Raw genomic sequence first — 21,865 nt, 5'->3', positions numbered from 1 at the left:
TGCGGTGAGTTACACTGTAGAATAGCTACCCTCTGCTTTCTGCATTGATGCAAGTGCTGCTAGTGAAGATGCTAGCGAAGAGTGTAGTGTGGACATGCACAGCTGACTTAATTTCTGTGGCGGCTGGATGTCGATTTAATTTAAGTCAATTTAAGTTTGTAGTGTAAACATGGCCTTACACTCAGGCAGGCTAGTGTGGGCTAGATTCAACCCCCCCTTGCCACAAACTATATGTTCATGTACATAAGCCCTGCATGTGTTGAGTGGCGGGGTGGGGGGAGGGGGAGTTTTGGCAGAAAAATTTCACCCAGCTGTGGCTTTGATGAATGTTGGCATAGATTGGCTTGAGTTACAAACTTTTAGTGTTTTTTTACAGATTTTTGGAGCCAAGGTAGGCAGTACCGTACATGTGTGCACTGCTTATATCGCAATATACTCTCCACCTTAGTTCTCTGAATTGGCCAAGCTCAATTCCACAGGATTCTGGGAAATTATTATTATATCCTTCTCAGACCAATGTTGGCACACAGGGCAGAAATTAGTCTCTTCCATCCACTCTGTCATTAGCTACTACTTCCATCTGTTTTATGGTATTGAGATCAACTGTTTGGCCTTCTCTACTAAGGATTCTACCTAAGATTTCTCCTGGGCATCCTCATTTCCTCACATCAGTTGGTTTCCATTGGACAGCTTCATGTGGGAATCTTTGTGTTGGTGTCCAGAGTGCATCCCCCAAATATATCCATGCTTCCTTCTAATTCTAGTGGAGACAAGCTGCTGGTTGACAGTTTCTCAGATCTCTTCTCTGTTAATAAAGTCTCTCCATCCAATGTCCAGAATCTTTCATATGCAATTATTTTCAAAGGAATCTAGTTTTCTATCTAACATTTTAATAGGTGTACAGCTTTCATAGTCATACATTAGCACTGAGATTATGTTTTACTTGAAAATTCTCAGTTTTCTTTTGGTACTTTATATCTTTGATTCCCATATTTTGCTGAGTTTAGTAAATGTCTTTTCTATCCTTGATTTCACTTCTCTCTTGAAGTCTCCATTGGCTAGTATGGTGCTCCTCAGATAAATGAATTGTTCTACTTTCTTGATATTTTTGCCTTCTAATATGATCTTACCACTGGATGTTTGGATTTCAAGTCTGTTTTTTTTGTTTGTTTGTTTGTTTGTTTTTGGGTGTAAATGATTTTGAGTTCTGCTAGGCTGCTGTTTTTTCCCCAAGGTGTCTGTTCTTGTTCGTAGCTTTTCAGGGACATTGTTCAATAATGTGATACCGGCAAAGCCATCTACTCATGCTATGCCAGTGTTTGTGCTGCTAATACACTTCTTCACGGTCCAATCTATGGTACTGGAAAACACAAGTCATGGTCCACACCACTGTACGTACTGAACCAATCTATTGTATGGTTGTTCACCCTTACTTTGCATCACTATACATAGCCTTGATGATGCTAATGACTGGAGCTGGAGTTCTTTAAAACTGAAGAATATCCCACAATGTATGCCTACGCAGGCTGTCAAATGCATTTGAAAATCAATGAAATTGATAAAAAGGGAAGCCTGCCATTCCATATATTCTCTTATAATGATCCTTATTATGACTATCTGATGTACACAGGATGTCTGAATTCAGCCTGCTCTTCCCTATACTTTGCATCCACGGCCTCTTTCATCCTGTCTAGTATCACACTACCAAAGACTTTCCCTATAACAGAGTAGTGAGATTCCTCTTCAGTTGTTACAGTCACTATGATCACCCTTTTTGAGATACAAAACTACTCAAGATAGTTAAGTCCAAAGCAGACTGCAAAGCGTTACAAAGGGATCTCACAAGACTGGATGACTGGGCAACAAAATGGCAGATGAAATTCAATGTTGATAAATGCAAAGTAATGCACATTGGAAAACATAATCCCAACAATACATATAAAATGATGGGGTCTAAATTGGCTGTTACCACTCAAGAGAGAGATCTTGGAGTCATTGTGAATAGCTCTCTGAAAACATCCACTCAATGTGCAGCAGCAGTCAAAAAAGCAAACAGAATGTTGGAAACCATTAAGAAAGGGATAGATAATAAGAAATAAAATATCATATTGCCTCTATATAAATCCATGATACGCTCACATCTTGAATACTGTGTGCAGATGTGGTCGCCCCATCTCCCCAAAAGATGTAGTGGAATTGGAAAAGGTTCAGAAAAGGGCAAAGAAAATTATTAGGGGTATGGAACAGCTTCCATATGAGAAGCGATGAAAGACTGGGACTTTTCAGCTTGGAAAATAGACAACTAAGGGGGGATATGATAGAGGTCTATAAAATCAAGACTCGTGTGGAGAAAGTAAATAAGGAAGTGTTAATCACTCCTTCTCATAACACAAGAACTAGGGGTCACCAAATAAACTTAATAGGGAGCAGGTTTAAAAGAAACAAATGGAAGTATTTATTCACACAACGCATAGTCAATCTGTGGAATTCCTTGCCAGATGATGTTCTGAAGTCCAAGACTAAAACAGGGTTCACAAGAGAACTTGATAAGTTCATGGAGGATAGGTCCATCGATGGCTATTAGCCAGGATGGGCAAGGATGGTGTCCCTAGCCTCTGTTTGCCAGAAGCTGGGAATGGGTGACAGGAGATGGATCACTTGATGATTCCCTGTTCTGTTAATTCCCTCTGAAATACCTGGCATTGGCCACTTGGTGGAAGACAGGATACTGGGCTAGATGGACCTTTTGTCTGACCCAGTAGGGCCGTTCTGATGTTCTTATGTGTTCTAACAGTTATTCCATGTTTTCACTGGTCAGGAGAGGTCTGTTTTGCACATTCAACAGATCTTGGACTTCATTGAACAGATATGCTATTTTTGTTAGGGTGGTATTGTCAAGTGATTATAGCATTTCTGCTATGGTTTGGTCATCTTCCACCAGTTTGTTGTTTTTTCAGCTTCTTGACTAGAGCCTGTACTGCCGACATATCCATTGGACCAGTGTTGATATCAGCTTGATCAGGTTTGTATGCTTCTGGTGCCAAGGTAGAGCTGTTGAGGACTTCTTTGAAATGCTCCACACATCTGCTTGTCTATTCTATCTCAGTTGGAAGCATTTTTTTCCATGTTTCATTTTTATTGATCCATTTCCTGTCTTCAAGTTTTCATGTAGGGTTTTGGTCTCTTGGTAAACAACTCAGTGGTTTCCTGTCATAGCAGCAGCTTCCACTTCAGCTGATAAGTCTTCAAAATAACTCTGTTTATCTTTCCTTGTGTTGCTTTTCACTACAGTCTACTTTCTGGTACTCCTTTGGATTTCTCTCCACCCCCCCCCCCATGTTTCCTAATTTTAGCATTCAGTTTTCCTTTCATTTATTTCTGTTCTTCAATTAGACACTACGTCTCTTGCTTATCCAATTCTTGCTTTGCCTATGCTGACATTCAACTGCAATTGCTACAGTTTTAATCACATTGTCTCTGAACACAGCCCATTTTTCTTCAGGTCCAGTCAGTGTCTTGCCTTCCTCCGCCTCTTGGCAGTGCCGGAAATCTGTTCCTCAGCTCTAGTTGGAATTTCTTGTAGTACTCTTTTGTTTTCAATTTTGTTAATTTTCTTTGCCGCTTTCTGTTTGAAGTTGATCTTTCTCAGTTTTAATTTCAGTGTGGTCACTGCTATCATCTTCTATTTGATATTCCCTTGTGTCTTGGTCAGATGACCTGTATCTTGAGCTGATGCAGATGTGATTGATATGTTTGGGATTTTTTTGTATTTTGCCACCTGCTGAATTCCAGATTTTTAAACGTAGGACTTTAAGAAGGAACAGGGTGCTTGCAAGAACTTGGTTGGATACCAAGCACAATTCAATGAGTCTCTTCCCATTTTGGTTAATGATTCCCAACCCATTATTTCCTATTGCTCTGTGCACTCCTTGGTTATCACATCCTACATTAGTGATAAAATCACCCATCACCGGAATTAAATCATGTTTTAGTATTCTATCAGTCATACTTTGGAGGCAATTATAGAACTTATATTTATCCTCATCACTATGATCCTCTGTCTGAGCATAGCACTATATGACTGAAATCTTTAGGAATCTGTTTTGGAATCTGGCATATATGATGTGTTGATTGATAGTTTATAAGTCATTTTTGCACAGAATCTGTTATAATGAGGGCTATTGTGTCTGAGTGTACATTGTAACTATGATTTAAATAGATGAAATGTTTCTTTTCTTGCTTGAAACACTTCTTATCTGCATCTGTCAGTCTGCTCTCACTGAGACCCAGGATTTGCAGTCCACAGTTGACCATCTTCCTCATGATCTACAAGATCTTTGATAGTTGAAACATTGTCTTCATGTTCCAATAACTGACTTGGAAATATTTTCTTGTTGCCAGCATCAAACATTTTCTTGGGTTCCAAGAGACTGACTCTCCCTAGGAACCATCATGCAGCACAAGATATTGACAGTGTTCTCTTCTTTTTTACTGGAATGGTAACTTGGTTCCATTTCTATAACCAATGAGGGTTTTTTGTTTGTTTTGTTTTGTGTTTTTTAATGATGCTAAGTAGTTACCCTTGTGGTCAACCCACCCCACTTTATGCAGACTTGGGACCAGCAGCCAAATCAAAGTGCAGGAGGTAAGGCTATTCTGGGATATACCAGGCCTGAAAAAGAATCTTCCTTACCTATCTCCACCAGAAAATGACTATATACAGAGTGTTGGAAGCGAGGAAGTCCAGTCTCTTCAATTGACTAATCTCAGCAATTCTGTGAATTTCTCAAGCCTTATTTAGTGACTGCTTACTCTACCTCCAATAGAAGGTAGGTAAGCATCCCTGATTCCATTTTATAGATGGAGACTCTGAGGAATACAGTGGTAAAGAAACCCACATTTTCAAAAATGCAAATTGATTTTGAGGTGCTTTAATATTTGGATAGCTGATATAAGGCACCTGGTTCTGATTTTCAGATGTTTTGAGCACCTACAACTCCTATATCCCTTGCACTTTTATATAGTCTCTAGTTTTGTGATCAGACATTATTTTTCAAATAAGATAATATATCATACATATTTTCCTTCTTAACCCAAATCTTGTCATCACTCATACTGCCATAAATTCAGGGGGACAAAAGAAAAAAAACAATTTTCCTTGTTCCCTTAAGACCCCAAGAATCATCACAATAGGAGAGATAATGACCTGTTCCAGCTAACAGTGATTATAACAGTAAATCCGCTTAGATTCATGGGGTGCAAATAATATATAGCTGTCAGTTTCAAAATGTTCATTTCCTGCAAATCTTTCTTATTTTGCAAGCATCAAACCAACTTCTCTCTTACTTTCTCATCTATTTAATTTATGGAAATCCAACAATATCAGAGCATCTGCTGCATTGTTTTGCATGTCAACTATGTTTCAATGATGTGACAGTACACCTTGGGGGTCACCAAAAAGAGTACACTATAAAGAAGTAAAAAGTAGGACACTGCCAAGTGTTCCATGTAGTAGTAAGATGCTGTGGCTTCTACCTATGAAGATTTATACTGTGTTGTTTAAAGTGGGTTTTTTTTTTCTGTTTAGCTCCTTAAGAAAGACCTCCCCTTCCAGGGACAAATGATTCAATGAAGCTAGCTTGTCTGAAAGCACCAGAGACAATAGCCAATTTGATTTTTGACATTTAAGGAGTGGGGGGAAAGAAAATAACCGAGGTCTAGAAATTGGATAATGTTAAAATAATGTGACTGGAGCCAACTGTCTTAGAAGAAAACATTTATGTCAGGGAAGACAAGATCTTTCCTTTAAGTAACAAGGAATAAATACATTTTATAGATGCTAACAACATCTTTGGTAGACAAAATACTTTCCTCCTAGCAATATTTTAGCTATAAGGTCAGTGCTTATCACATGTATCTTTCTCTTGAAACATTTAGGATTACACAAACAAAGCTTTTCCACTAAATTGAGTATGGGGGGAAAAAACTCCAATGGTATAAGCCTTGGCTTTCAGAGACTATTTTTTAAATAATGCTGCTAAACTTAGTGATGTTGTAAGGAAAAATCAGAGTTAACTCCTTGTTTAAGTGCAAGTAGGGTACATTACAGTGCATTATAATATTTTCTTTTTAGTTTTCACAGATCAGCTTTATAATGTTGAGTTCATTTCTTGAATGTGCAAAGATCACTACTCATTTGTTGAAAGCATTTTCACTGCACTGTAGTCTGAATTTCATCCTGAATTTCATCTATATGGGAGTAGTTCCATTGCTGTCAGTGAGACTAGTTTCCTGAGTAAGGGTTGCTGGATTGGTCCCTTCATTTTAAAACAATAAATGTCTCTTCTCATCTTTAAAAATATTAATTATTAGAAGATACTGATAAACCTTACTCTTCTCCTTATTCAAATGCCATTCATATGCTAGTCATGTGAGAATATTATTATTCTGATGAGAAAATGAAAAAAGAAAAAGGAAGAGCTGGCTTAAACTGCAAGAGAAAACGGAGGTTAAATATTATGAAAAAAAAATCTTGTAATGATAAGAATAGTTGACTAATGGGAAAAGCTGACAAGTGTAGCTGTGGAATCAGCCTCAGTAGACACATTCAAAGCTAAAGTTTATCCCAGTCTACGAGCAATGGTTTAGAAATATAATAAAATCAATTTTCCTTTAATGCAGGGGACTGACTAGATGGCCCAGCAGAGGCCTCTCCCATCCCAAATACTTGTTTGAAAAAAAACAACTATGCTCACAACAGCAATATAATTTGTAACTCCTTACTAAAGAAAATAGAAAGCTGTGTACCCAGCAACTTTGTTCATAGAGATTCACTGGGACCATTGGCTACCTAAGGAGTAAGGTGGCAGTAATAAAGAGCATAGCCAATGTATATGGTATATTTATCAATATTATGTAAAAAAAAAAAGTCATTATGCTTCTCCTCGGTTTCTCAAAATCTGCAGAACACTCTCTAGTATGAAACAGCTTGAGCTGATCAATCTTTTGAGCCATCTACAGATAATTTTGTGATGATTTATTCTCTATAGCTTGTCCTACATTTTACTTTGAATACAATTCCTCGAGGGCACACTTCAATTATGTTGTCATATAATTCATTGTTTTAGATACACTTTTAAATTATATTACAGGAAGATTTGTGTTATTGAACTTCAGTTGCGTCTGTGGCGCATATTCTTGCATAATATTACAAAATCAGCTACAGCCTACTCCAAAATCCATAAAGCCTATGGTATCCTTGTATTGGCTTCAATGGACACTGGGTGAAGACCTGGCAGCCATGTGTATTGGGGCAATGTACTGAGCTGTATGCTTTACACAGGGGTAAAAATGCATGAGCTTTGTCTACATTACTTCATCCACTGTTGCTGCGACCAGTGGTCAATTATGTATCTGACTTTTTCTAGCATAGTTGGTATCAAAAGTTAAGGTTATCATAAAGATACAGGCTTACCATTTGCAGTACATAGATCTATTGCACACTTTATGGTAGAAAATAATATTTTTAAGTTGTCTTTTGTCTGAAAGTGTCTCGAAGATTAAGGACCCCATTCAGTTAAGCATAAACTGTCATATTTTGCGGAATCATTCCTTAGAACTTTTTCTCTTTTCTTTGGTAGTTGTTTCTGTACATATCGTGACTGAGGCCCTTGAGATAAATGATATCCCTATTGTCCAAATTACTACAAAATTGGTGCTAGATCCACAAAAGGACTTAGGTGTTGCCATAGATAACTTTAGGTGTGGGGGTGTATTAAGGACTGTGTTGGAATCACAAGCTATTGGGGCTTTAAGTGTGGGAGGCTTTCCATGTCCTACTTGCAAGCGAGAGGGGTGTGCAGCTAAGCTTGAGAGTCTGAAAAGTGCCAACTTTAAGCAAGATGGGGTGAGTTGTGCATCTTCTTTGACTCGTAGGGAGCAGCCTGTTTTGTTTCCCTCTGATTTGGTGTTCTTGTATATTCTCTGCACTGCGGCAATTAGTGATGAGTAGAGCTAAGCACAATTTTTCAGCCAAAACTTTTTTTCTACGAAGAATGCAGACTTGATCCAAGAGAAACATTTCACAAATTTTTGACAAATTCATTGAGTTGGTTCAAAAAACTTTATAAAAAATCAATTTAAAAATGTTTTGGCATTTTCAAAATGAAATATTTCAATTTATTTGTTTGTTTGTTTGTTTTGGAGTTTATTTCAATGTTATGAAGGTAAAACGTGTGAAAAAGCTCCAAAAATCAAGTCAGGTCAAACAAATAATTTTGTTCAATCAAAAAAAGCTTGGTTTTTAAATTTAACTTAAAATTTAAAATGAAAATTAAAACAAAAAAAATTATGGTCAACCCAAATGACCTTTTTTTTCTCAATTCTTCAGAATATCCAGAAAATTGAAAGATCAGTTATATTTACAACTCTACTGATGGGTGCTTCACATAGAGACTTGAATATGACTTTAAAAGAGACAGAGCCAAGAGTTGACAATGATACAAGGTTTATATCAGACAGAAAAACTGATTTCCTTCATAAAATATTCGACAGAAAGCTAGTGGAAGCCACTGTAACCGTGGGAAAACCTAAAAAGTACTGTGTCTTGTTATACCATTAACCTTTTTACTAGTGGAAGAAAGTTTGGTTCAGCTGAGAGTGGCGTACGTGTCCCACACTACTCCTGTCTTTGGAGGGGAAAGGCATGATAAGCTTTCAACTTATCATTTTTAAATTCAGCAACCATGTAGATCAAGCTTAACTAAAGAAAATATTCCAGGGGCCATCAACATTACTTTAATAAAGTTATTGATATTTCTAAACAAAGCTAAGGGCATGCTGTACCTACCTCTTCATCATTCATCACTAATATGACTTTTAAAAAAAGCTAACAAGAACAGAAAAATGTGTAGCCCTTGAACTGGTTCTAACATTTTACAATGGGAAAAGTGTATTTTTTTCACACACAGTGAAATAGCTGAAGGGATTTTCCTCCAACTTTTAATGTTAAAATTAGGGCTGTCAAGCGATTAAAAAAATTAATCGTGATTAATTGTGCAATTAATCGCACTGTTAAACAATAATAGAATACCATTTATTTAAATATTTTTGGATGTTTTCTACATTTTCAAATACATTGATTTCAATTACAACACAGAATACAAAGTGTACACTGCTCACTTTATATTTATTTTTATTACAAATATTTGCACTGTAAAAGCAAAAGAAAAAGTATTTTTCAATTCACCTAATACAAGAACTGTAGTGCAATCTCTTTATCACAAAAGTTGAACTTACAAATGTAGAATTATGTCACAAAAAGTAGCTGCACTCAAAACCAAAACAATGTAAAACTTTAGAGCCTACAAGTCCATGCAGTCCTATTTCTTGTTCAGCCAATTGATCAGACAAACAAGTTTGTTTACACTTGCAGAAGATAATGCTGCCTGCTTCTTGTTCACAATGTCACCTGCAAGAGAGACCAGGCGTTCGCATGGCACTGTTGCATCTGGCATTGCAAGTTATTTGCATGCCAGATGCGCTAAAAATTCATATGCCCCTTCATGCTTCAATTACCATTCCAGAGGACTTGCATTCATGCTGATGACAGGTTCTGCTCGATATCAATCCAAAGAAGTGCGGACTGACACATGTTCAATTTTCATAATCTAAGTCAGATGCCACCAGCAGAAGGTTGATTTTCTTTTTCGGTGGTTCAGGTTCTGTAGTTTCTGCATTGGACTATTCCTCTTTTAAGACTTCTGAAAGCATGCTTCACACCTCGTCCTTCTCAGATTTTGGAAGGCATTTCAGATTCTTAAACCTTGGGTTGAGTGCTATAGCTATCTTTAAAAATCTCAAATTGGTACCTTTGTGGTTTGTCAAATATGCAGTGAAAGTGTTCTTAAAATGAACAGCGTTTGCTGAGTCATCATCTGAGACTACTATAACATGAAATATATGTCAGAATGCAGGTAAAACAGAGCTGGAGACATACAATTGTTCCTGAAGGAGTTCAGTCACAAATTTAATTAATGCATTCTTTTTTTTAATGAGCGTCATCAGCATGGGAGCATGTCCTCTGTAATGGTGGCCGAAGCATGAAGCGGCATACGAATGTTTAGTATATCTGGCACGTAAATACCTTGCAATGCCTGCTACAAAAGTCCCATGCGAATGCTTGATCTCACTTTCTGGTGACATTGTAAATAAGAAGTGGGCGGTATTATCTCCCGTAACTGTAAACAAACTTGTTTGTCTTAGCAATTGACTGAACAAGAAGTAGGACTGAGTGGACTTGTAGGTTCTAAAGTTTTGCATTGTTTTGTTTTTGAGTGCAGATATGTAACAAAAAAAACCCCCTGCATTTGTAAGTTGCATTTTCACGATAAAGAGATTGCACTGCAGTACTTGTATGAAGTGAACTGAAAAATACTATTTCTTTTGTTTATCATTTTTACAGTGCTAATATTTGTAATCAAATATAATATAAAGTGAGCACTGTACACTTTATATTCTGTGTTGTAATTGAAGTCAATTTATTTGACAATGTAGAAAAACATCCAAACATATGTAATAAATTTAAATTGGGATTATAATGTTTAACAGTTTGATTAAAACTGCGATTAATCGTGATTATTTTTAATCACAATTAATTTTTTTGCGTTAATCGCAGGAGTTAACTGTGATTAATCAACAGCCCTAGTTCAATAGATTTTGGGCTCAGGCCTAGAATGGAAAAGTGAGAAGCAAACACATTATTTCTGGAATAAAATGATACAGAAAATATGCGTACTATATTTTCTGATTGTACATTGAATTTTGCAGTTAGGATAAAACTCTAGTTCATAATGTACTCTAGGAATCATTGACACTGGTTTAAATCTGTAATAACTCCATTGAAGTCACTGGAGAGACTCCAGATTCACACCAGCACAATCAAGTTCAGAATCTGACTCCAAGAGTACATTGCGAATGGGGTAGGATTTTCTAAAGTGCTCAGCATTGGCCTAATTCTCCCTCCATTCATGTTAATGGCAGTTTTTCCATTGTCTTCAATGAGAGTAGAGCTCAGGCAATGAAAAGCACTTTTGAAAATCCCACCCTAAAGATTTATCCAAAGTGCCAAATGCTTTAACAAAAAACTACTGCTTTAATTAAAGCACATAAACATATTGCATGTGACTATTATAGTCAATGGGAGAAAGCTGCTGAACTCACAGGTACTATGACCTTAAGAGAGAACTGCTCTCTTCTTTCTGGAGAAGGAAATAAGGTATTCAAGTGAATGATGTGATTCCTGAGTGTATGTCTTTTGCAATGACTTAAGCACTGTTTCTTTAAATAAATAGCTGGGAAATGGAGAAGAAATGTAGAAGGCTGATGAGAAAGATTTTATGTTTCTGCAGAGAAACAATCTGAAAGAAAGGGGCAGCGCTGTTATTCTTCACTTAGGAGCAATGCTTATTTTGTACTGTGGAAACATAAAAAAGTTAGGTTCCACTTCTAGATATAAAAGCATAGGATATGTTAGTTAGAAAAAGACTGTTATGCTGTAATTGTGTCAGTTAGCTCTTCAGAAAGCACTCTAGGGGTGCTCGCATTCTCAAGAAGTAGATGAAAAGAATACAAGGGTATTGTTCCAGTTTCTGTACATTTTACCACATTTCAAGGGAAAAGGGTATAGAAGGAAGAAAAAAATAGAGATGAATTTCAGTTCACTCCCATATCAGAAAAGGGACATTGAAATAAAGCAAAAAGGAAAAAAGAACAAATAAATTTAATATGGTGGCTATGCGCCACCATTTCCTTAATTACAAATATTCAGAAAATGGAAATACAAGTTACTCTAGTATTATATAGGTCTGAATTGTAATTAGGTTATCTGCAATTGTAAGTACCATTTATAAGAATAAACAGCAATAGATGTAATATTTAAATGCGATTTCTTTACTGTGCACATCAATAACAACACAATCTCTTGTTTTCTTATTAAATTGGGATAGCTAAATTATCATTGTAAAAGAGTACTGGATACATCCACAATATTATTTGCCTATAATTTAATTACATTGTCTCTTATTAGTGTTCAATAATAGTTCTGTAATCCCTTCACAGGCAAATATTTTTGTAGGGGCAGGGGAGGGGGAGATTTGATTGTGAAGGACTGCAGGATCAAGAGCTACTTCTGCTATTTTTATTACTATTATTACAATCAAGCCTAGAACCTTATCTAGGTCGGGACCCTAATAAGTTAGGTGTTGTAAAGACTTCTAAATAAGGAGTACTACCTTTTTGAACAAAGATTGCAAGACTGAATCCTATGCGTTTTTATGTTTCATTCTAAAGTGGTTATTAAAGAGTTAATAGAGCAGCATGTCAGAACAAATTCTTGTGAAAATCAGATAGTAATCACAGACGACTCCAAAGCCAGTCTAATATTTTTTAGAGATTTCTTAATCTCATCAAATGCCTCTTGAACAAAACCATAAAGCAAAAAGGTCTGCCTATGATTGCTTAACTGGATTGAACACTTTAGCACATCTCATTTTTCAAAATAAATGAAAGTGAAAAAAAATAGATACTTGCCATATTTGACAACAATACGAGTCTCTCAACACTGATGATCTAAGGAAAGAATTACCAAAAAGGTTGCTTATCTGAAATAGGTACCTGTTTTGCAACACTTTCAACAATTTTCACTGCTCCCAAAATCAATGTTGAGCACATGACACTTACTGGGGATTAAGAATGCAATGGTTATAACCATTGTCTTACATAACACACCAGAACATTCTGTGTAATGTTTGAAAATCTTGCCATTAGCAAGCGTTATTTAGATGAAGTTGACTTCAATGGAAGTTTTGCCTGAATAGTAACAGCAGGATCAACTCAAATAGACAACATGAACACCCTGGCAGAAGCCCATACAAGGCCCTCTACACTGTAAAAGCTTCATGCTGTCCCAGAATGAATGGAAAGACATGTAAACAGAAAGTCTGTACAGAGAGCATTTGCTTTCCTTGTATTCTGGCTAGGGGGGATCCAGGCCATCTCTGAAAAGGAATGTGAAGAGGAGCACCAGGATTTGTTTACAGAGGGCAGACTGTCCATGCTTATGTGGATCCAATAGCTGACACCATTGCTAGCCATGGGCTGGAGAAATGGCTCTCTATAGCCATCGAGAATTCTGACCTGTCTCTGGTTTGGTGTAAAGGATTACATTCGCCATCACTCCCTGTTTAGTTCCCAGTTACACAGCAGTGCAGGTGATATCATGGGACTTATTAAAAGCTACAAAAATGATTACTGCTTATATTTAATGTCTGAATATCTCAAATACAATTTCCAGGAGACTGACAAAATTAATTTCACATTTGGCAGGAATTAGTCAATGAGCCCTCTCCTGTCCAGCTAAAGTCATAGGGAGCTGCAACGGGTCTCTTATATTTAGTTAACACTAGAACTGGACTATAAAGTTTAGATACGGATACAGATCTGAATTTCCCTTAAATTTGTATTTGGGAGGGATAAATCTAGAGGGAATCTGATCCAGTTTTCCAATTCTGGCCCATCTCTATTGAACACATTATTATAATATTAATAATAAATGTATTGTTTTATCCATCTATATTTGTAAAACTCTTGCTACACCTGATATATTTTTATAAGGGAATACAATTGTCTGAGAACCAAAATGAAGGAAAGATTAGTAAGTAATCCAAGTTACATCATATCAGTCTTAGAATTCTATAAAATTATGTCTTATACTTCCACTGTGATTAATTATTCCCAGGGAGGGTATTTGTGATTTTAGAGTCACCTACAGGAACAAAAAAAAGTAGAAAAAATAACTTTTTGAAACCTACTATTTATCAAAATCATTCTGACAGATTCAGGCTAACTGCAGACTCACTACCCCTGGAAAGCATGGATATAGCACATACACCTTTTGAAATTCAAATACATAGTCAACAATTATGTTTTAAAGAGACAGGACATAATCATACTCACTTGCAAGTTACAGTATATTACATCAAGGCATGCCTGTACTCTGCCAGGCTAGAGGGATCTGATATAACTTATAAACATAACATTCCTTTTGGCATAAAAAAACAACACTTTAAAAATATATATATTGTTGTGTTATCTTGAAAGTTCATGTTCTGGAAAATTGTGAAACAAGATATATTGTCAGAGTGAAAACATTTAGTGCCCTTTATGATATCTATGTTGCTAAAAATGTGCTTTTTTTAAAGGTTAAGTGATATGTTTAAGATTAAACATGTCAGTTTAATATATTTAAAGGGAAGCTGTTAGATTCTTTTTTATGTTTATAATCAATCAGTTATGCCAATCATTTATATTGCTGCTTTTTAATAAGAATTACTTAAAAACTGATTAAACGTCTAAAGCTCGCGTCCATTCATGTTAGTCCATACAATTGGAATCCTGCTGGAATGAGGCCTAGTAATCTGCCTTATATTATTTTCAACCAAATATCTTAATTTACAGTGTTAACATTAAGAATTAACATCTTATAACATTCCAGTCCTTCGGGGTTGGACATTGATTATTTCTTCTTTTATGCTAGGAATCCATATATAATTACAGAAACAGCTCATCCAGGAGTATTGCTGTGAGCTGGTAACCTGGCATCACTAGTAAAAGCACCTTCTGAACCTGAGTCTTCCATGAGGCAGTAAAAAATGTTCTGTGTCACTCTTTGACAAATACATCTTAGTAGCATGCCAGCTTCTCTAGTACAGTTGACAGAAATTACTTTCTCTGTTAAAGTACGAGAAATGTATTTCAAGTTGGGAGAAAGATGAGATACTATAGGTTTTTCTGCTTCATTACATTTAATTCAAAATGCTCATAATGCAATAAAACTCAGTTTCTTTTAATCAAATATGATTTTCTGCACAAATATTTGATGTACATTTAAAGTGATAATAATATATATGTAGACCAGAGGTCGGCAACCTCCGGCATGCGGCTTGCCAGGGTAAGCACCCTGGCGGGCTGGGCCAGTTTGTTTACCTGCTGCGTCGGCAGGTTCAGCCTATCACGGCTCCCACTGGCCGAGGTTTGCCGTCCCAGGCCAATGGGGGCAGCGGGAAGCGGTGCGGGAAAGGGATGTGCTGGCCGTGGCTTCCTGCCACCCCCATTGGCCTGGAGCGGCGATCCGTGGCCAGTGGGAGCCATGGTCGGCCGAACCTGCCAACATGGCAGGTAAACAAACTGGCCTGGCCTGCCAGGGTGCTTACCCTGGCGAGCTGCGTGCCAGAGGTTGCCGACCCCTGTTGTAGACAGTGATAAACAGGATTATGGAGATTTCTTCAGATAGAGAGAAGACACTAACAGGATGTGCTTAAGGCATCTGTATCTATATATTTACATACATACCAAACAAGAGAAACAGTCACATTGTCCAGGCTGTTACAGACTCAGCCAGTGCAATGCAAACTCTAATAGCAAATAAAAGAAAGTGAATACACGGCAAACAGACTAGGAGTGCAGAAAGCACAATGGATAATACATTTCCTGTTTGAGCCTATTTTACAATTCAACTAATTTCCTTCTCCTAATGAAACCTAATTATTCAAATGCGAAGGTGGCTCAGAGTATTATTTAGGGCCTAAGTTAAAAACAGCAGTGTTAGATTAGCTTCCTATTTCAATGTTACTTCTGAACAATCACTTGTTTTGTTTTTGTATTTTCATATAAACAACTGCACTTTGTAAGACAGCATTCTAAAATAAGCTCTTAATGAAAAATGATTGGATAATTCAATTTATTTGTTATTAAAAGTGTTTATTCAGTCTAGTTTCACTAAACAAATTAGGGCCTGATTCTTTTCCCATTGAAATCAGCAGAAAACTCCTTTTTATTTCTATAGAAGCAGAATAGGGCCCAAAATGTCTTTGATTTTGTTTTCCTTTTAGATAGTTTCAGCAATGGTGATAGGTTAAAAAGCGTAGGGTGGGATTTTCAAAAGTGTTTATGAGATTTAGGAGCATATTGACTTTCAGGGGACTTGTACTCCTAGATCACTTAGGGTTACATTTACACTGGGGACTAATGTGTTGCAATGCTTAACTATTAGGAACCCTACAACCAAGTGGAATTCACAATCCTGAATTAGGTGCCCAGCTCCTTATATAATGCCTGGAGAGGGTTAGGACATAGGCAGCGGAGCGCCAAGGCCAGGAAGCTGGAAACAGGGCGCAGGACTTGCTACGCCTGCGAAGTAACTGGACATGTGAGAGTGACTTGTCCCTACTGGGATGGGGGCAGGCAGCCTCACCCAGGACGGGGGAAGGGGCAAGCCCCGATGAGAGGCCACCTGGCAAAGGAAGGCAGGCGGCAAAGGATGTGTTGGGCCTGTCGACGGCGGGGGCACCAATGGAGGGAGTGCCCTGCCCAGAAGAGCATGGCCCAGGGCAGCCCAAGCAGGGCTGGCCCTGAGAAGGACCAAACAGGGAAGTCCCGGGCAGCCCAGAGGTGGGAAGGCTGCTGGGAACCAGGCCATGTAAAGAGGCACTGCCCCCTCAGAGGGACTGAGGGCCAACTGGCGGAGGTGCCTGTAGGCCCGGTGAGACCAAATGTGGCCGAGGCGGTGACTTGGACTGAGGGGACCCCACAAGAGGTTGGGACTCAGCCCGTCACCACGCCAGTTATGAACAGAGAGACCCAGACGGACTGGGCCCCGCAGGAGGCCGGGCCCCAGGTGGTCATAGAGAGGGTCACAGTAGGCACCCAGACCCTCAGGGAAGAGGGCCCGGGGGAGTCTGGCCTGCGTGCGCAGCTGGAGGCTGCGGAGCGGGCCCTCCGGGAGTCCGAAGCAAGTGCCATGGACCTTGCTAAGGAATATGCGGCCGTTGTGGAAGAGGAGGTCCGCTTGCGGAAGCAGCTAGAGGACTCCGAGAAGAAGTGGGCGGCTCTGGAGGCGCACGGGCGACTGGTCCAGGCCAGGAGACACCCCTACCCCCAGGGGTGGTGATCTTGAGGGGGGAGGGTGTAGCAGGGTGGACACCTGCTCCTGCCTGGAAGGGCTGAGCTGATTGGGGAAAGTGGCTGCAGCTGGGGCCACGCCCCAAACAGACTCAGCAGGCCCTATATAAGAGGCTGGGAGCCAGGAGCTCAGTAGAGTCTCTCTCTGAGTGCAGAGAGAGAAGGGCCTGGCTGCAGGGAGCTAGACACAGGGTACCTGTAGTGGAGCAGGGCTGGGGAAAGGCTGAGGAGCTGGGGAGCTCCAGCCTGGAAAGCCCCAGGCTGCGGCCTAGTGTTAGGCCAAGGGGTACTGGGGGTTGCAGAGGGCAGCTCAGGGCTAGTCCAAGGCAGCAGGTCCAAACCCCCCTTGCCAGTGATGAGTGGCCTATACTGCAATCTGCCCCAGGGAACGGGGGCTAGTTGGTGACTGGCAGTGGCCCTAGTGCTGAGGCAAGGTGGGGATAGTGGGTGGGGGTTCTCCAGGGAGGGGAGACCCAGATCTGTGGGGTACTGCCAGGGGTCAGCATCCCAGTAATAAGGGTACTGGGTCCTGGGAGGGACACGGGCGTCAGAAGAGGACAGGCGGATCACCAGCCTGCAGAGGGCGCTCCGGAGGCTGGATTGAGCTGATTCCCCCGAGTAACCAGCAGGAGGCGCCGCAGGGATGAGTCCGGACCTTTACAGTATGTCTACACTGCAATTAAAAACCCACCGCTGGCCCGTGCCAGCTGATTCAGGGTTGCAGGGCTTGGACTCAGAAGCTGTTTAATTACAGTGTAGATATCCCTTGGAGTCTATGAGAGAAGACACAAGGCAGCTACAGTTATGAAATATTGTCAAACTCAAAAGTCAATCAAATCTCAAGGCTACTATACTGGGAAGTTGTGAACTCACCCTCATGAGTGATTAATTTTCATGATTCACATTTTGTGGGAGTATTATTCCCACTGACAACAAGTTAAGGCCTCAGGAAAAAAAAGACCAAAACATTAAAGAGAATGTATAACAAGCTAATTTCACTTTTCTTAATCCAGGAGGTCATATTGCTGTAACCTGTCAAACACAGAGACAAGTACCTGTACATTCCGATACAGCTGTACATGCAGATCACTTTGAGGAACACTATGAATTATATTAAGGAATCTGTGATATGTAAAGTATATGCTTAAATGAAGAAGTGATTTTTAAAAAGAATTTATTAAATAATACCCAACTTCATAATCTGTGCGGCAAAGGTAACAACCTGAATAATCCTGAAAATGAAAGACTGGTTCATCTCTGGGCTCATCAGGCAGCTCATCTGAGCATCTCATGGACCTTGCTGGAATATTTTAATGTACTTTCCTCTTTAATGAAGTCTACTGTTCAGAGGAATAAATTTAGAAGCATAAGTTACTGTATTTCTGTTCTTTGTACTTCAATGACTGCTGCAAGCCCAGTTCACATAATTTACTGTTAGCAGAGTAAATATAGAAATCTATGGGGTATTGCTAAATCCAGAGCCTATGTTCAGAGCATTAACACCTGTAAATCACTCTTTTCAAAATGAAATTAAAAGTCCACCTTGAACAGAGTTCTTTTTTTTTTCTTCACAAATTAATTTCCTAGTAACACTGCACTCTTAAAAAGATGTGGGTAGGTACCTTTCTATCTTCAATGAAGGTTACCTGAGTTTGGAACACAAAGGACATCACAGGGCCCATGGACAATATAAAATACAATAAAAACTTACCTTGCATATCAAAGGTCCTTTGCTTTTGGCAGTAGTGAGCTCCTGTGGGATTTCCATCCCCCGCCCCCCCATCAGTTACAGAACAAGGTCTACCAGCAGAAGGAATATTTTACCCTGCCAGGAGAACAGCAAAGACAGCCTACTCCTGCTGTGCCTTGTACTTTAGGTTTTCTTTTTTGATGTTGTTGTATTAACAAGACAAGAAAAAAAAATTATCAAGTGCAATTTAAAAGCAAAAAAAGTGGGGGGGGGGGGGGATGCTGTTCAGACATAAATAATGTAAGGAAGCTTGGTTATGCAAAAAAGTGTCTTTCGTTTTTCCTTCTAAAATCAGTTTGGAGGAAATCTTTCCCAAGTGGCCTCATATAACAGGAAAAATGCATCAGTTTCACTTCTTATACTTATTCATGAATGCTGATATAGGTTTCTTAAAAATCTTTCATCCTATAGCTATTGAATGTGTGAACATATGTGTGTGTGGGGGGGGGGGGGGGGGGTGGGTGGGTGGGTGGGCAGTCATAGAAAAAAGAAAGACGATGGCCAAGATTTTTAAAAACGGATGTCTAAATTGTCCTAAGTCCATATTTAGGCAATTAAATATGTGACCTGATTTGTAGAGCTGATCAGGAAATTATATGTATTCCTACACAAATTTGTGACAAAAGCATTTCCGTTTCTTGTTTGTTTTTGTCAATAAATATTCTTCACACTATCTCAGGTTTCACTGAAAAATTAAAATCCCAAACAAACCCCCAAAACAGCAAACCCCCAAAATGTTTCACAAGAACATTTTTCAAGAAAAAATTCCATTTTGTCTGAAAAGCCATTTTCCATTGAAAAACCTTTCCGTTAGAAACATGTCAACCAAGTTTACAGGTTTCCAAAAGTGTGGGGCACCCACAAATTCCATTTAAGTCAATGGGAGCTGCTGTGGTTACCCAATAATTTTGAAAATCAGGCCAGTTATGTGGGTGCTTAAATGTGGATTTAGGAACCTAACTTAGCCTCATTTAAAAATTTGTGGTGTGGGTATTTTAAAATATGATTCTGCTTCTACCACAAAGGATGAGGAAGTTGCCCTGAAATTATTTTGGTTTCAGTCTAAAATATTGAATTAAAAGATTTAAATTTAACTGTTCAGATTTATGTTTTATCAAGTTCAGGCCTACAAGTCTGTATTATTGCTCAGTTTCCCTGAGTCTACCAGAATGAGTATCCACTATCATAAGGCAGCTTTTCAGTAGCTTGCTTGAAAAGTAGTCTGTGTATGCATATTCTGGGCAACCAGTCATAACAAAACTTTGTTAAGGGGTTTCGGGAGGTTAGCTTTCGAGAGGTCAAAACATAGTGAACAAGTTGTACTTCATCATCCAAATTAGTTGAATGAAAAAGTATATTCACTGTTCCCTTCAGGAGTGTTCTGTTTATAACGCAGCTTTTCAAATGTCAAAATATTACCAGTGCTTTATACTATAGCTTGAACAGATTGCAGATATTCTGTGGAAGAAACAGGAAGGAACATTTATCTTGATGGGATACAACCATTTAAGGAAGCCTAATCAAGTAAGGTTCCCAAACATAGGGCCCAAATTACACTGAGAAATTAAGCATAGGCTTAAATTTAAGCACATGCATAAATCCCAATGACATCAACGGGACTACTTAAAGTTAAACCCATTCTTAAGTGCTTTGCTGAATTAAGGTCACAAGGAATATATTAATTAGGTATAATGTACTTCACATTTGAGGAACCTACTTTAAATTTTATGTATAGTTTATGTATAATTATTATGGGATAAAGCAAATATATCTAATAGACTTATGATGTATTATTTTTTTTCCACATAATAGTGGTGACATATTGCCTATGAGTCATGTAGCAAGAAAGGGCCACGAGCAATTTATGAAAGGTCATTATCAATGAAAAGAAATAAAGAAAGGACCAAATACACTGCTGGTATAATTCTACTACAATCAAAGGAGTTACTTCAGAGATTAATTGGGGCAAATGGGTCTATCTTCAATCAGCTCAATTAACCTTTTGCTTCTGCAACATACATTTTTGATTATTTGCTGTAGGTTATTTTTAGAGCTGGTTGAAATTCAGACTTTCCATTCTCTGGGAAATTCAGACATTTAAAACAAACAAACAAACAAACCCTGCTGGGATTCAGAACAAAAAGCAGGCATTACAAAATTCCCCACAAAATGGATATTAAAAAAAAAAAAAAGCATAATGGTTCATTTAGGGAAAGAATTGAAAAGTGAAATCTTTAGTTTTGAAAATGTTTCTAGGGCTTCCAATCTCCCTGGTTACATAGCAGCCCTCCAGGCTTCCATTTTGATTTTCCTGATGGAAAAATCTTGATCTTGCAGAAACTGTATTTTCCGTCACAAAATCCTTCCTATGGAAATTTATTATTTGTATTATGCTTGTTCTATAATGGTGTCTTTACCTACCCCTTGAACAGATGTATTACTGTCCTTCAATAAGGACAAATACAAAGTACTCCAGTTAGAAAAGAACAATCAGTTGCACATATACAAAAGGAAAAAGACTGCCTAGGAAGGAGTACTATAGAAAGGGATCTAAGGGTCATAGTGGATCACGAGCTAAGTATGACTCAACAGTGTACCACTGTTTCAAAAAAAGCAAACATCGTTCTGGAATGCATTAGCAGTAGTGCTGTAAACAAGACACAAGAAGTAATTATTCCACTCTATTCAGTACTGACTAGGCCTCAACTGGAGTATTCTGTCCAGTTCTGGGTACCACATTTTGGAAAAGATGTGGACAAATTGAGAAAGTCCAGAGAGAGCAACAAAAATGATTAAAGGTCTAGAAAATATGACCTATGAGGGAAGATTGAAAAAACTGGGTTTGGTTAGTCTGGAGAAGAGAAGACTGAGGCTTTGTCTTCACTACCCGCCGATCCGGCGGGTAGCAATCGGTTTTTCGGGGATCGACTTACCGCGTCTAGTCAGGACGCGGTAAAATCGATCCCTGATCGCTCTGCCGTCGACTCCGGAAATCCACCTCGGCAGGAGGCGGCAGCGGAGTCGGCGGCAGCGCGGCAGCGGTCGACTTTCCCGCGTCCTCACCGCTAGGTAAGCCGACCTAAAATACGCAACTTCAGC

Source organism: Emys orbicularis, chromosome 1, assembly GCF_028017835.1.
Source record: "Emys orbicularis isolate rEmyOrb1 chromosome 1, rEmyOrb1.hap1, whole genome shotgun sequence".
NCBI classification, from domain to species: Eukaryota; Metazoa; Chordata; order Testudines; family Emydidae; genus Emys; species Emys orbicularis.
The sequence above is the reverse complement of the archived record's forward strand: the minus strand, read 5'-3'. Positions refer to the sequence as shown.